Here is a 14,284-nt window from a genome sequence, read left to right as displayed (position 1 = left end):
ATCAAAGTGGATCAAGCCACCCCCAGAAGTTTCGCCCTAGCTCAAGCGGAGGTTTCACTCCGAGAAACAACAAACCCCAGATGCAGAACTCTCGCCCCGGTTATCAGAACCGGAGTGGAGGAAACTCCAAGCCAGGAGGCTACAACAACAACAACTACAACAACAACAACAACTACAACCGCGCTCCACCCCGAGCCCCTAACAACAACAACAACAACACCAACACCGCTCCCAGAACCGGAAGCAATGCCGTGCCCGTTGCGAACAAGCAGGACAAGACCACTATCACTTGTTATGAGTGCGGTGTAGTGGGGCACTACTCCAACGAGTGTCCCAAGCGTCTTGCCAAGCTCGCCGGCAACACCGCTGCACCTGCTCAGCAGCAACGCCGTGTCTCCACCGGCAAGAAGTTCGCCCCCAACAACCCCAATAACCGCAACGGCTGCCTCTACCACATGAATGCCGAAGAAGCCCAGGAAGCACCAGATGTTGTACTGGGTATGTTTTCTGTCAACCACATCCCTGCCAGAGTATTGTTTGATTCCGGAGCATCTCATTCTTTTGTCACGGAAGACTTTGCATCAACAAGTAAAATTCAACCCCTCAGTTTGAAGCATGTTATGATAGTTCAAATCCCCGGATCAACCACCAAAGCCAGAAAATTTTGCAAAAATGTACCAATCAAAATCCATGATGTAGATTTCTTTGCAAATCTAATCATACTCGGAACCAAAGGTTTGGAAGTTGTCCTAGGGATGGACTGGATGTCAAAACATATTGGATTGATAGACTGTGCCAAGAAAGCCATAACCATGACTAGCAGCACCGGTATCGTAGTAGAGCACGTCTCTGAAAAACTACCCAGAAAATTCACCTGCAACCAAAGTGTATCCAAGCCAACTCTGGATCAAATCAGGGTCGTTTGTCGCTACCCTGATGTGTTTCCGGATGATCTACCCGGTATGCCCCCGGATCGGGATATCGAGTTTATCATCGAGTTAATTCCCGGAACTGGACCCATAGCCCAGAGAGCTTACAGCATGAACGCAACCGAGCTTGTGGAGCTGAAGAAGCAAATAGATGATATGTTGGCCAAAGGTCTGATTAGACCGAGTGCATCCCCCTGGAGATCACCCGTCTTGTTTGTGGACAAGAAGGATGGTGCAAATCGTTTATGCACGGACTATCGTAAGCTTAACGATGTTACCATCAAAAACAAATACCACCTACCCAAGATAGAAGACTTGTTCGATCAACTCACCGGATCCAGAGTTTTCTCCAAGATCGACCTTAGAACTGGATACCACCAACTGAAGATCCGAGCCACCGACATTCCAAAAATTGCCTTTACCACCAGATATGGGTTGTATGAGTACAACGTCATGTCGTTTGTACTAACCAATGCCCCCGCTTACTTCATGAATCTCATGAATAAGATCTTCATGAACTTTTTGGACAAGTTTGTCGTTGTTTTCATCGACAACATTCTCGTCTACTCCAAGTCCGAAGAGGAACATGAACAACATTTGGAGATTGTCCTAGAAACCCTTAGACAGCACAAGTTGTATGCCAAGTTCAGCAAGTGTGAGTTTTGGTTGGAAGAAGTTGGATTCCTGGGACACATCTTGTCTGCAGGAGGAATTGCCGTAGATCCCGCCAACATCAAAACTGTTATGGAATGGCAAGCCCCAACCACAAAAACCGAGGTCCGCGCTTTTCTTGGATTAGCCGGATATTACCGCAGATTTGTAGAAGGCTTTTCGAGCATCGCTCGACCAATGACCCAATTGTTGAAGAAGGACAGAAAGTTCGAGTGGACCGATAAATACGAAGAGAGCTTTCAACAGCTCAAGAGTAGACTGACAACAGCCCCAATCCTGATCATGCCAGATATCGCAAAGCCCTTTGACGTATATTGCGACGCCTCCAAGACTGGACTTGGATGCGTGCTTATGCAAGAAGGCAAGGTTGTATCCTACCTTTCAAGACAACTCAAGCAACATGAACAGAACTACCCAACCCATGACCTCGAGCTTGCAGCCGTGGTCTTAGCCTTGAAAGTTTGGCGTCATTACCTCATTGGTAATCGACGCGAGATCTACTCCGACCACAAAAGCCTCAAATATATATTCACCCAGAAAGAGCTAAACATGAGACAACGCCGATGGATCGAATTGATCAAGGATTACGACATGGAGATTCACTACCACCCCGGCAAGGCCAATGTGGTAGCGGATGCCTTGAGTAGACTGCCGTGTCAGTTAAACTCCATGCTCGCAACTGAACAGCCCAGCTTGCATCAAGAGTTTGAACAGTTCAGACTTGAACTTATTAGTGAAGGATTCCTAGCCAGCATCGAACTGCAACCCACCTTGGTTAGTCATATCAAGGAAGCCCAGAAAGACAACGCTAGCATTGACGGAATCAAGAAACAGATAGCCACAGGAAAAGCCCTCGGATTCACCATAGACGAAGCCGGAGTTCTTTGGTACAAAGAACATCTCTGCGTACCATCGGACTCTGACTTGAAACAAGTCATCCTGCAAGAAGCCCATGACACCCTTTATTCAATCCACCCCGGAGGTACCAAGATGTACCAAGACTTGAAAGAACAATTTTGGTGGCACGGAATGAAGAGAGAGATCGGTAGCTATATCGCCAAGTGTGACATCTGTCAGAGAGTCAAGGCAGAACATCAACGACCCGCCGGACTGTTGCAACCCCTCCAGATTCCAGAATGGAAATGGGACTCCGTAGGAATGGACTTTATCACCGGACTGCCCAAATCCAGCAAAGGCAATGATTCCATATGGGTAGTGGTCGATAGATTGACCAAAGTCGCCCATTACATCGCCGTCAAAACCACCTATCAAGGCCCAAAGTTAGCTGAACTTTACATCTCCAGAATAGTCGCCCTGCACGGAACCCCCAAATCGATAGTGTCAGATAGAGGATCACAGTTCACCTCAAGGTTCTGGCAGAAAGTGCATGAAGGACTAGGCACTCGCCTAAATTTCAGCACCGCCTATCACCCTCATACCGACGGACAGACTGAGAGAGTAAACCAGATACTGGAAGACATGCTTAGAGCATGTGTACTGGAATACGGATCCAAGTGGGAAGACTGCCTACCTTACGCAAAATTCTCTTACAACAATAGCTATCAAGCCAGCCTACAGATGGCCCCCTTCGAAGCCTTGTACGGAAGGAAATGCCGCACACCCCTAAACTGGTCGGAAGTCGGAGAGAGCCAAGTTTTTGGCCCAGATGTTCTTCGTGAAGCCGAAGAGAAAGTCCATAAGATCCGAGAGTACCTCAAGACAGCGCAATCGAGACAGAAGAGCTACGCCGACAAGAGACGTCGGGAGATGACCTTCGAGATCGGAGACTTCGTCTATCTCAAGGTATCCCCCTTGAAAGGAATGCAAAGGTTTCAACTGAAAGGAAAGCTTGCACCCCGCTATGTCGGACCTTTCAAAGTCCTCAGCCGCCGAGGTGAAGTATCTTATCAACTGGAGCTACCAGAAGAAATGTCGGCTGTGCACGACGTGTTTCACATCTCACTCCTCCGGAAGTGCCTTGAAGTCCCGGAGAAGACCGAAGTGTTCAAGAACATCGATCACCGATCGGTGGATATCAACAAGGATCTGACGTACCGCGAAGTGCCGATTCGCATCCTGGAGGAAGCTTACCGAACCACCCGCACCTGAAGCATCAAGTTTCTGAAGATCCAATGGAGCAATCATACCGAGGATGAAGCCACATGGGAACGCGAAGACTTCATGAAGAAGGAGTACCCAGATCTCTTTAGTACCTAACTTTCTTTTCGATCTCGGGATGAGATCTTTTGTAAGGGGGAAGGGTTTGTAACACCCCAATTTTCAATAAAAAGAAAGTTAGAGAATTCCAGAAAGCAAAATTTCAAACCAACAAAAACTTTTTAATTTGCATATAGTACCATGCATAGGACTTGTGCATTTGAGTGATATGCCATGATGATTGTTATTACTTGTATTTGAGATGCTCTAAAACCCTAATGTGATCATATTAAGATCACCAACCAAATAAATCAAAGAAGAAGAAAATCTATTAAATGAAAAACCCTAAAACCCTAACATATGCCCTATGGTATTTTTATAAATTTTGACCCTAGACCTATTTGGTCTTCACCATTAGTTGAATAATGTTACTAAACACTTATTACAACTTTTGGAATCAAAGGATCACAATTTAAATGAAATTCAAACACAAATCTAGCTCACATATGATAATGGTCAAATTTGACAATTATAGTCTGATCACTACTTTGAGCCATTGCCATTCAATTTTCCCAAACCAAATCTTGCTAACTATTTGCACCATTTCAAAGTCAACATCAAGGTGAACAACTTTGGTAAAGATCACCATGCTAAAATCATCTTTGATCATGAGCAATGCTCATCCAAAGTCACAACTTTTTAACATATGCAACATTCTCCACTTAGCCATTTTTGCCAATTCTTGAATTCTAATTTTTCCACCACCACCTCAAATCCCCTCTGGTCAAATACAACTTATATCAACACTCACATTTCAAAAAGATTCACCTTTTGAATTATTTCAAATTTGGATATTTTTGCAATTTACAAAATCGGGCACTATTTGCAACTATTGCAAATAGTGATTCTACTCCACCTAAACTACCCTAATCTACACCATTGTGTCCCCTGGTTCCCTCAAACCCTAAGTGGTGCATAGTGATGCTAAGGAGAGGAGGAGAGCAGCTAGGACATGGCCATGCCGGCCATGTCGCCGAGCCCGACGACCTCCCCTCTCTCCCCTTGCATCCCTCGCCGGCCATCGCGCCACAAAGACGCGCCACCGCGTCCCCTACTCCACCCTAGCACCGCCATGGTCGAGCTCGAGCACGACACCGGCCGGACAACGCGCGCCCAGCACACGCCCTAGACGTCGCTCGTGTCGCACGCATGCACGCCCTGGACACGCCCAGTACACGCGCCGCGCCACCACCTCATTCACGCCCTGGACCCGCTCTCGACGCCTTGAGCATCCACTCGCCACCTGGAAGCCGCCAGACAACACCTCGACCAGACCCTGGACCGCCGCCGCCGTGGACGGGGAAGAAGATGCCGCGAACGCCGCCGCCAGACATGGAAGCAACGCGAGCTATTCCGACGCTCCCCGACCAAGCTGTCGCTGCCAGTAGCATCGCCTGGACCCGTAGAGCATCACCATGACCTCGCCTAGCTCGACCAGCCACCGGAATCGCCGCGCCATGGTCGACTGCCACCCTGCCCCGCAACCCTCAAGCAATGCTATAAAAGGAGCACTCCCCTTGATGATCCAAGCACACCACCGCACTCCCCATCTCTCACTGCCTCTCAACCACCTCACCACTCCCTCGATTCACACCGGAGCAAGGCCAATCGGGAGCTCGCCGCCGCGGAAGCTCTGCAGCAATCGCCGGCGAACCAGGCCACCTCAGGCGACGCCACTGCTACCAGTCGCTCCGCCGTCGTCCACAACTTCACCGAGCATATTGCCATCCCTCGCTGGAGCCCTGGTTAGCCCTCCGACCCCCTACCTGAGCCGCCGGTGAACTCCCCTCTCGCCGGCGGGACGATGAACCACGTCCGTTGGATCTTGATCTAATCCAACGCACCACACTCGCCCATACCGTTTCGGGTTAACTGAGCCGCTGACATGCGGGACCCTTTGTCAGCGCGCCGCGCGTCACTGGACCGTGGCTGGGCTGGCTTGGGCCGTTCAGTTTGAATCTGGCCCAGTAGTGTTTCCCGTCGGCCCTTTTAGTTCAAATGTGATTTAAACAAATTCAAATAGTTTCAATACTGCTGCCACTTGGAAATTCAATAGATTTAAATTGGCTAAACCAAATTTTATGAACTTTATATTGTTGGAAAGCTAGAGAAATTATCTGCAACATGCCACTGGTCCCATGACCAGATTCCATGTAGAATTAATGTGATAAAAATAACAAGGCAGAGACTTTTCCCTATTCAAATAATTATTAAAAATCAACCAAAATAGATATTAAGTTAATTCCAACTCTAATAGCTCACATTTGACTTACACTAATTGTTTATGCAATAAAATGGTGTGGTCACTTTGCATGATCATGCCCTAGTTTAATTAATGGATCATTTGACTAGTTTAACTAGTTGATATTGTCCAAAACTATTAAAGTAAATTATGTGGAGTCTTATACTTCATTTAAACTTGTCTCACATGAATTCATGGGATGTTTGGACCCCTGGTCCCAAACTCTCTTATATGAATTACTTGAGATTTAAATCATATGTAGTGATACTAAATGATATGAGGTGATCTACCTCATTTAAATCATTTTCCCAAATGATGATGATGAACATTTGACTTAGGTCAATATGAGTTCATATATGATTGTTTGAGAAATTAAATCTTAAGAAGATTTCAATGAGAGGAAATTATTTCTCAAGAACCCTATGGAAACTATCATTTACATATTAAATACAAAGAAGTGAATTCTATTTCAACCACACCACCCATGCACCCTAAGTAGATTATTTGTGTGCATAGAATAGTTTGTGTGTTTATATGTGATGTATGGAATAGCCATTGAATTAGTGAGTAATTATACTCGTATTCAAATTTAGACGGTAGCACCGGAGAGTACGCCGAAGAAGAAGGTTGCTACCAAGAGGAGGAGGAGGAACAGTTTGAGAACTACCAAGGCAAGCTAATATTCTTGCAAAGTGCAAAGCCCCTTGGGGCAAGGCACCATGATTCTTACCTTTTCTTACATGAACCTATCCCAAGTTTTTACTTTACAAGCTTTACTTGTTTTCTAAAGGAGTTCCATTTATAGTTAACTTTGGTCAAAGTACAAGTTGGTTACTAGAGTAGTGGAGTTAGTCTCTTCCAAGCAAAGCAAGATAGCACCCCTCATGATTTAGAGCTAGTGCTAATGAAATAAAACTTGACTACTCTAGATGGGAACAATGTGAATTTGAAATGAATTTGAAACCTTGGAATGATGATGCATTCCATTGAATGATTTTTGAAGGTGAATATGACCAAGAGAAGATGGTGATTTTTGATAAACAATGATGTTGGTTTGAATGCGATACCTTTCCAATTATTAAGTACCCCCACAATACCTGATTATGGGTAGGGCTTAACTGGAAGTTTATGCGTCTTAGTATGGGTTCCCTCTGAACACACGTCATAGGGGTTACGCTTGAGGCTGCCTCCGTTGTTGAGAAATGATGTGAAATTGAGGTGAATTGTACGGCCAAGCCTCGTGCAGCTCCCGGGTTGCTGATTGGTCTTCTTCACTGGGAGGCCAAGCTCATGGGGAGAGGTGCTCATACTAGGATTTGTAAGTGAAAGGTTATGGTTGATGATCCGCGTACTGTGTTACCATGATACGGGGTAATCCCGACGGATGAAATCAAATGTTGTGGCACAAGTGTGCAACCTCTGCAGAGTGTAAACCTATTCGAATAGCCGCGTCCACGGTTACGGACGGTTGGAAAGGCCATACAGTTTCCGATGTCATATCTTTGAAAATGATGTTGAAAGGTGATGGTGAAATGACTTGTGGTGAATTGAATTGAAATCACCACTTGAATGGTGGGAATGACACTAATGTTCCCACTGGAGTTAGTTAGCACTTGAATAAGCTTTTCTCAAATACTTGTGAACTAAAACTAGCTTTATGCAAATAAACTAGAGCTTAGCAAACCATACTAGAATGTCTAGCACTTACATTAGTATTAGTTTGCGAGTACTTAAAGTACTCACGGCTTTGTCCCTGGCTATTCAAATGGCCAGAGTATGAAGATGAACAAGGAGATGACCAGCAGGACGCCTACGACAACTAAGCGCCTTCCGACGTCAAGCGTTGGCCTGTGGACTAGAGAGTCCTTGTATCTTACGCTTCCGCTATGTTGAACTATGAACTTGTGTTTGTTCGTTGATCGATAGATCAACTATTCGTGTAATATGGATCATGTGATTCCAAATTTGTAAGACTTATGGTTTGTAATGAATGATGACTGTGATACTTAACTATTATGCCTCGCAACAACAATATTCCTGGGATTGCGATGTATGACATAATAGGCATTCGGACTTAAAAATCCGGGTGTTGACAATCTTGGTGGACAACGCATTGTCATGTTGGCATAAAGATGGGTAGATCGTCCGTCATCTTGAAGTGTAGACTCCATGGTCTTCATCTTGTGGCTTGAGCATCTTGTAGGCGCCATTGTGGTGGTGGCGGTAGGAGGGGGAAGCACCATGATATGTGGTTCGTCTTTCTTTGTACTTGGCACCATCTTCCTTGTTGATGTAGTATCTTGTCTCGCACCATTGGAGATCTTCTCATGTGTAGGCGGTCTTGGAGATGCCATTTTGGTGGTGGCGCTAGGCTTTGTGGACACCATATGGTTGGTGTTGTTGTTCTTTGTAGCCTTGGCCGCTTCATGTCGAGGATCTCGTCTTCTTGAATCATCACCATGTCTTGGGGGGTGTCGTCGAAGATCCTTGGTAGGTGTTGGTCGATGGTGAACATGAGGTGACTTGTGTCGGTGACGGTCATGTGGTGATGTATGTCGATGGTGGTCATGAGGTGGTGATTGTCGACGACGATCATGAGGTGACTTGTGTCGGTGATGGTCATTGTAATAACCCAGAACATAGGAACAACGAAGGGTAGATTTAGAAATGGGATGTGCATTTCATCGCAAAACGGGGGAAATTTTCGCGCCGTATTACAACTAAACCTAAGAGGGATCGAGGTTCTCTCTCATTTTGCAATTAGGGTTAGGCAATGTGAGTTAGGGAAATTTCGACATGATCTCTTTTGTATCTTATTGATTTGGGGAATGATTTCATTTGACAAGTGTTAACACATTTAACAATAAGCATCACACAAAATAAATAATGAATTCATAATTCAAACACAACTTATAAATTCAAATGACTTTGAATTTCAAATTGAATATTAAATACAATATTTAATCAAGAATATAAACATTACATAAGACAAAAGCTCATAAACAAAACTTGAGCTTTATTGATACACAACACAAATTACATAGTCTTTACAATATTCTTGATACAAGAATTGAGGAATAATAAACAGAAATAAAAAAGGAAAATTACAAGTTTGTTCTAAACTAAAACCTACACTAAATGATTTGAAGATGATCTTCTGGTCATATTCAACTTCAAACCTGCAAAACAAATCACAAGTGCTATCCAGGATACCAAGTGTTAGAAATTCAGTTTGGACAGATAGAACAACATCATAGAAATTCAGTTTGGACAGTTAACACTGTCACTGCACACTTGTGCTTGTCCAAATCCCTGGACAGCACAATATAAGAGCAAGGAGACCAAACCTGAGCACCACCAGGGGCTCAAGTTTCAGCATATGAGAACTAGTGCTAATCAAGCAACAGCAAGGCAATGCAGGAGCTGAGTCATAAAGCAAACCAAGCCTATGTGTCATGGCCAGAGTAGAAGTAGGGATCATATAAATAGAACACAAACCCTAGAACCATGACAGTCGACCAGATAGGATAATTCACCAGGTAAGGGTGAAGCAAGAGCAACACAAGTTCATCCAGTTCTTGCTCAAGAACAACACCAAACACACAACCACTTATCCAACAGAGATCATGGTGACCTAGAAGATCAACCAGAATCTGGAGGTGAAGGGCTGTGCACAAAACCACAAGTCTGCAACAACAAAACATTTCATACTAGGAGCTGGAACAAGGTATACCAAGTTCCTGGACAGATCCAATGGATCTGAGCCATAAAATATGCATGACATAGTCATGGGATTGAGCAGATGCTCAAAGGGGTAAATCATCACTTGGTTTTCACCAAGGATCACTGCCAGTCTAGAAGCCACTAAAATAGAAATCATCCAGATACAGATCTTGTGCACAGAAGCTAGCAATCATGCACAGATGCACACACTAGCAAGATCTTATGCACAGATAGCACCAGTAGATGTATTGCAATGATTAGCAGCTAATACAGACTACACAGAAAATCCTAAGCTTATAACCATCAGTAAACCCTAGATTTCATCACAGGCAAGCATATTGGCATTCATATCTAGTATGATCCCCAAATATGCAAGCAAAGTTGAGTAGCCCACAAGATCCAATCAAATAGGTGAGCAACCAATCAATAGCAAGTCTACTGAGGTCACATCACACTTAGCACCATTTAAAAAAAGCCAACTATAGCACATCATCATCCAGAAATGGATTCAGATTCATTTGCTTGTTAAAGAATCATGAACAGCAAGTTCATATACAAGCAAGTCATTTAAATCATCACTGCATAAGCAGTTCATCATAAATCAATTTAATTCAAGCATGAATATGTAACAAATTCATACTATTTGTTGACAGTAGCACACTGTAGGGCAACACAGCAACCAATCACTGCATCATAGTCACTGGATCAAGTCCAGTAAGCTTGAATGAGCAACAGCACAAGTAGCAGTAGCATAGTGATGCTTGAGCATCAGCATCAACAAGGAAATGGATTCACTTAGCCACAGAACTAATCAGCAAGCAATCACTGACATTTAATTGATCAAATGGATCAATTGAATCAAGTCAAGCCATAGAGTTAAATTAGCCAACAAGCAATGGTTGATCCAATGGATCATGAGCTTACACAGGAAGCACAGAAGCACTTCACAAGCACCACTGGCATTCACAAGTGTCACTGATGCACAGAAGTACACCTAGACAAGCAAGTGTAGATTACCAGTAAGCTTAAGCAAACCATAAGCAAGCACAACATGGCATAGCAAGCTCATAAGCATGAACAACATGGCCTAGCAAGATCATAGCATGATAGGAGCAGTAAGCAAGCAACACATGGCAAGCCCAGCAAGCAAAGCAACACTGGCCAGTACCAGGAACTGGTAATTTGGCCATAAACTTGCATCAAATGGAAGCATAGGAAGATTAGGCAGCCATGGCAAAGCTCTGTGTGATCACAGGATCACCAGAGAGCAACAGAACATGAAGAAGAAGAAGCACAGTAGCTTGGGAGGCGCACAGGCAGGGAGAAGAGAAGGAGGAGGAAGACGAACACTTACTTGCGCCTGGTGGCAGAGGCTATGGCATGGCGAGGCAGTGCTCGCGCGGCCATAGCAGCTGCAAAGCCCAGGGTAGGCGCCGGCGTTACGCCGACGAGCACAAGCACCACCGTAGCACAGCACCAGAGACGACGGCACAGGTACTGCGAGCAGCACCCGCGCCAGGTCGGTCTCGGAGGCGCACACGTCGACGGCGAGGACGAGGGTTTGCCGGAGATCGCCAATCGCCAGAGGCGATTCTCCACGAGATCCAGAGGGGAGGCGATTCGCCAGGAGAGGAAGAGATGGGAGAAACCACGCGGACAGATCGATAGATTTTCTCGCGGCGGTCCAGATCTGATAGGTGGCTAAGGTAGGGGAGCACGGAGATGGCCGGAGCACAGCGGCGGCCATGGCGGCGACGCCATCGCCACGGGAGTCGCGAGAGTTAGGGTTAGAGACGAGCGAGTGAGAGTGACGAGTAAGAGAGCGAGGTGGGCCGCTTCGGCGCCACCGACCCATTATGGGACATGCCTTAGTGGGCTGTCCCATGGGCCTTAGTTAAGTGGGCTGGCCCAATAGAGGCCAGGGGCATTTTGGTCTTTTAACAATTTAGAAAAAGGCCAGAATTTCACCAATTTTTAGTAAATAAAATACAACTCTAAAAATCCATTAAAAATTGGATTGGTGAATGAAAAATAAATCTTAACCTAAATAAAATATAAAATAGAATTTAAGAAACAAATTCAAAATTATGAATTTGATGAATTTAAAAAAATAACTTGGAATTCCAAACTATTATTTCCTTGTATTTAAAAATTAAGGAAAAATCTCAAATAAGTTCAAATACTTATTTTCAAACATTTCAAAATGAAATTCTATTATTCCAAGTCATTTCTCTTGAAAAAGGTATTTTTCAAAGAAAAATACTCTATTCCCTATTTATTCCAAAAATATAGAGACAACTCTATGATTTCAAATTATTTTTGGAATGAGTAAATAAATCACCAAGTAAAGTAGTTTTACTTTGAAGTATTTTACTTTATGTGGATTAAAATGGTTTACACTTTTAAATCAATTGCAAGTTACTGCCAAAGGCACAAATCTTAACTCAACCCTACATTGCTATAAATCAGCGGGGTAAAGGGATTCAACATAAAATAATACATCCATGATTGCATTATTTGGATTTTATAACATTGTCCTTACCGGACAATGATGCTTCTTACAGAACCCGAGATCCAGGTTCCATCAACTGCATTGAACTGCACTATCTCGCAGTCCACAGGCAAGTTCACCCTTGCTCATGTCAACTTGATTATTTTCTACTACTTTAATGCAAAGCTATATACTTATCATTCCTGCATCGCAAATAAAATGTTACTTTCCAACTATGAATATGACTATGTGGCTGGCAATGGAACCATGGTATGTGTTGATATGGTGGAGGTTCCATTGCATGGGTTATATCACCCTAGGATTAAATTACCAATGCCGTCCAGTGATTCTAGCGCCGTACAAACCGCGTTGACCATGAGATCTATAATGGCTCTAGGGAAGCCAGCCGTATCTTTTCCCTTCTGCACGCCAACGGATTGGTAGAGCTGGCGGGGTGTTGGAGGCACTGCCGTAGGTTGGGATAGCCTTTTAAATCCCCATCCATTAGTGATGATAAGCTCTACGATCTATGATGGATTGTCCGGAGTACACCGCGAGTAAAGCCGTATTATCGGAAGAAGTCTACTGGGGGTGTAGGGTCGGACAAAAGGGTGGGTTTGCAGTCGCGGAGAAGGCGGTGTGGGCTTGGATTTTCATACCTGGCCTCACACCAAAGGAAGTGTGAACGGGGGCAAGTCCCTGCGGATGGCAAAAGGGGTGGAATCTCTTATGGGAAAAGTAACGCACCTCTGCAGAGTGTATCAAATTGTGGCTGTCACTCCCTGTTCCGGGAAGGGAACTGCGAACGCGGCAGGAAAGGAACTCCACGAAGTTCTAGTCAACCTGTGAAGACTGACGGGCATAGTTTCATAATAAAAGCAACCTTTTGAAGAAATGATTTCAAAACATGCATTGACCTGCGATTTCCTGATCAATGGTCGTAGCTAGTGCATCAAACACTTTTTTACTCTTTTAGAACTTGCTGAGTACCTCTGTACTCACTTTCTTTCGACACCCTTGCTAGACTGTGATCCGGAAGTGGAGGCTATCAACGATGGAGCACCAGAAGGAGGCTACGAGCTGGTCTACGAGGAGCCTGATCTTACCGGCGGAGTAGAAGGAGTAGACTATGGGATAGTCTACGGACCCGATGACACGGAGGTGGAGGAGTAGTGATATACCCTAGCATCATAGAGCCGAGCAACGTAGAACTTACCTAAATAAGTTGTTGAGCTCTCTTTATATTTGGTTATGAGTTGTAATCGTACTTAAGTAGTATCTTAGGGTGTTCTCATAGGACCTGTGAGAATACCAACTTGTTAAGACAATGTTTGTAATAATGTATGGAGTGTTATGACCTGCAATGTTTCTGTTGTACCACTCTGAGGGATATGGCAATTTGTGAAGAAGTCCCTTCACAAAGATCATATCAACGACTTGTATACTACAACATGCAGTGGTATGCTGGGTCACCGCAGTCATGTGGTGATGCATGGCGTTGGTGGTCATGAGGTGGTGATGGTCGACGATGACCATGAGGTGACTTGTGTCGGCGACGGTCATGTGGTGATGCATGTCGATGGTGGTCATGAGGTGGTGATGGTCGACGACGATCATGAGGCGACGTGTGTCGGTGACGCTCATGTGGTGATGCATGTCGATGGTGGTCTTGAGGGGTGATGGTCGACGACGATCATGTGGCGACGTGTGTTGATGATGATCCTCGGCATGCCTAGATGATGGTTCATGAGGCTTGGCACTTTGCTTATGGCGCCTTCTTGAGCTCGGAGGAGAGTGTCGATGGTGATCATGGTGGTGGCTCTCTTGATGTTCCCTAGGACGAGCTCGGTGTAGATGATCATGTGCATAAGCACTCTCATGGTTGCGCCGTCTTGGAGGTCCTCTATCTTCATATGTAGTTCCATTTGCCAAGGTGGGGAACTTGTAGGCACCGGTCTTGTTCAAGGTGGAGTCGAAGCTAGATTCCACCATGGTGTCGATGTCATGCTC

The sequence above is a fragment of the Lolium perenne genome, chromosome 1 (genome assembly GCF_019359855.2).
Source record: "Lolium perenne isolate Kyuss_39 chromosome 1, Kyuss_2.0, whole genome shotgun sequence".
In the NCBI taxonomy this organism is placed as follows: Eukaryota; Viridiplantae; Streptophyta; class Magnoliopsida; order Poales; family Poaceae; genus Lolium; species Lolium perenne.
This window is presented reverse-complemented; position numbering follows the sequence as displayed.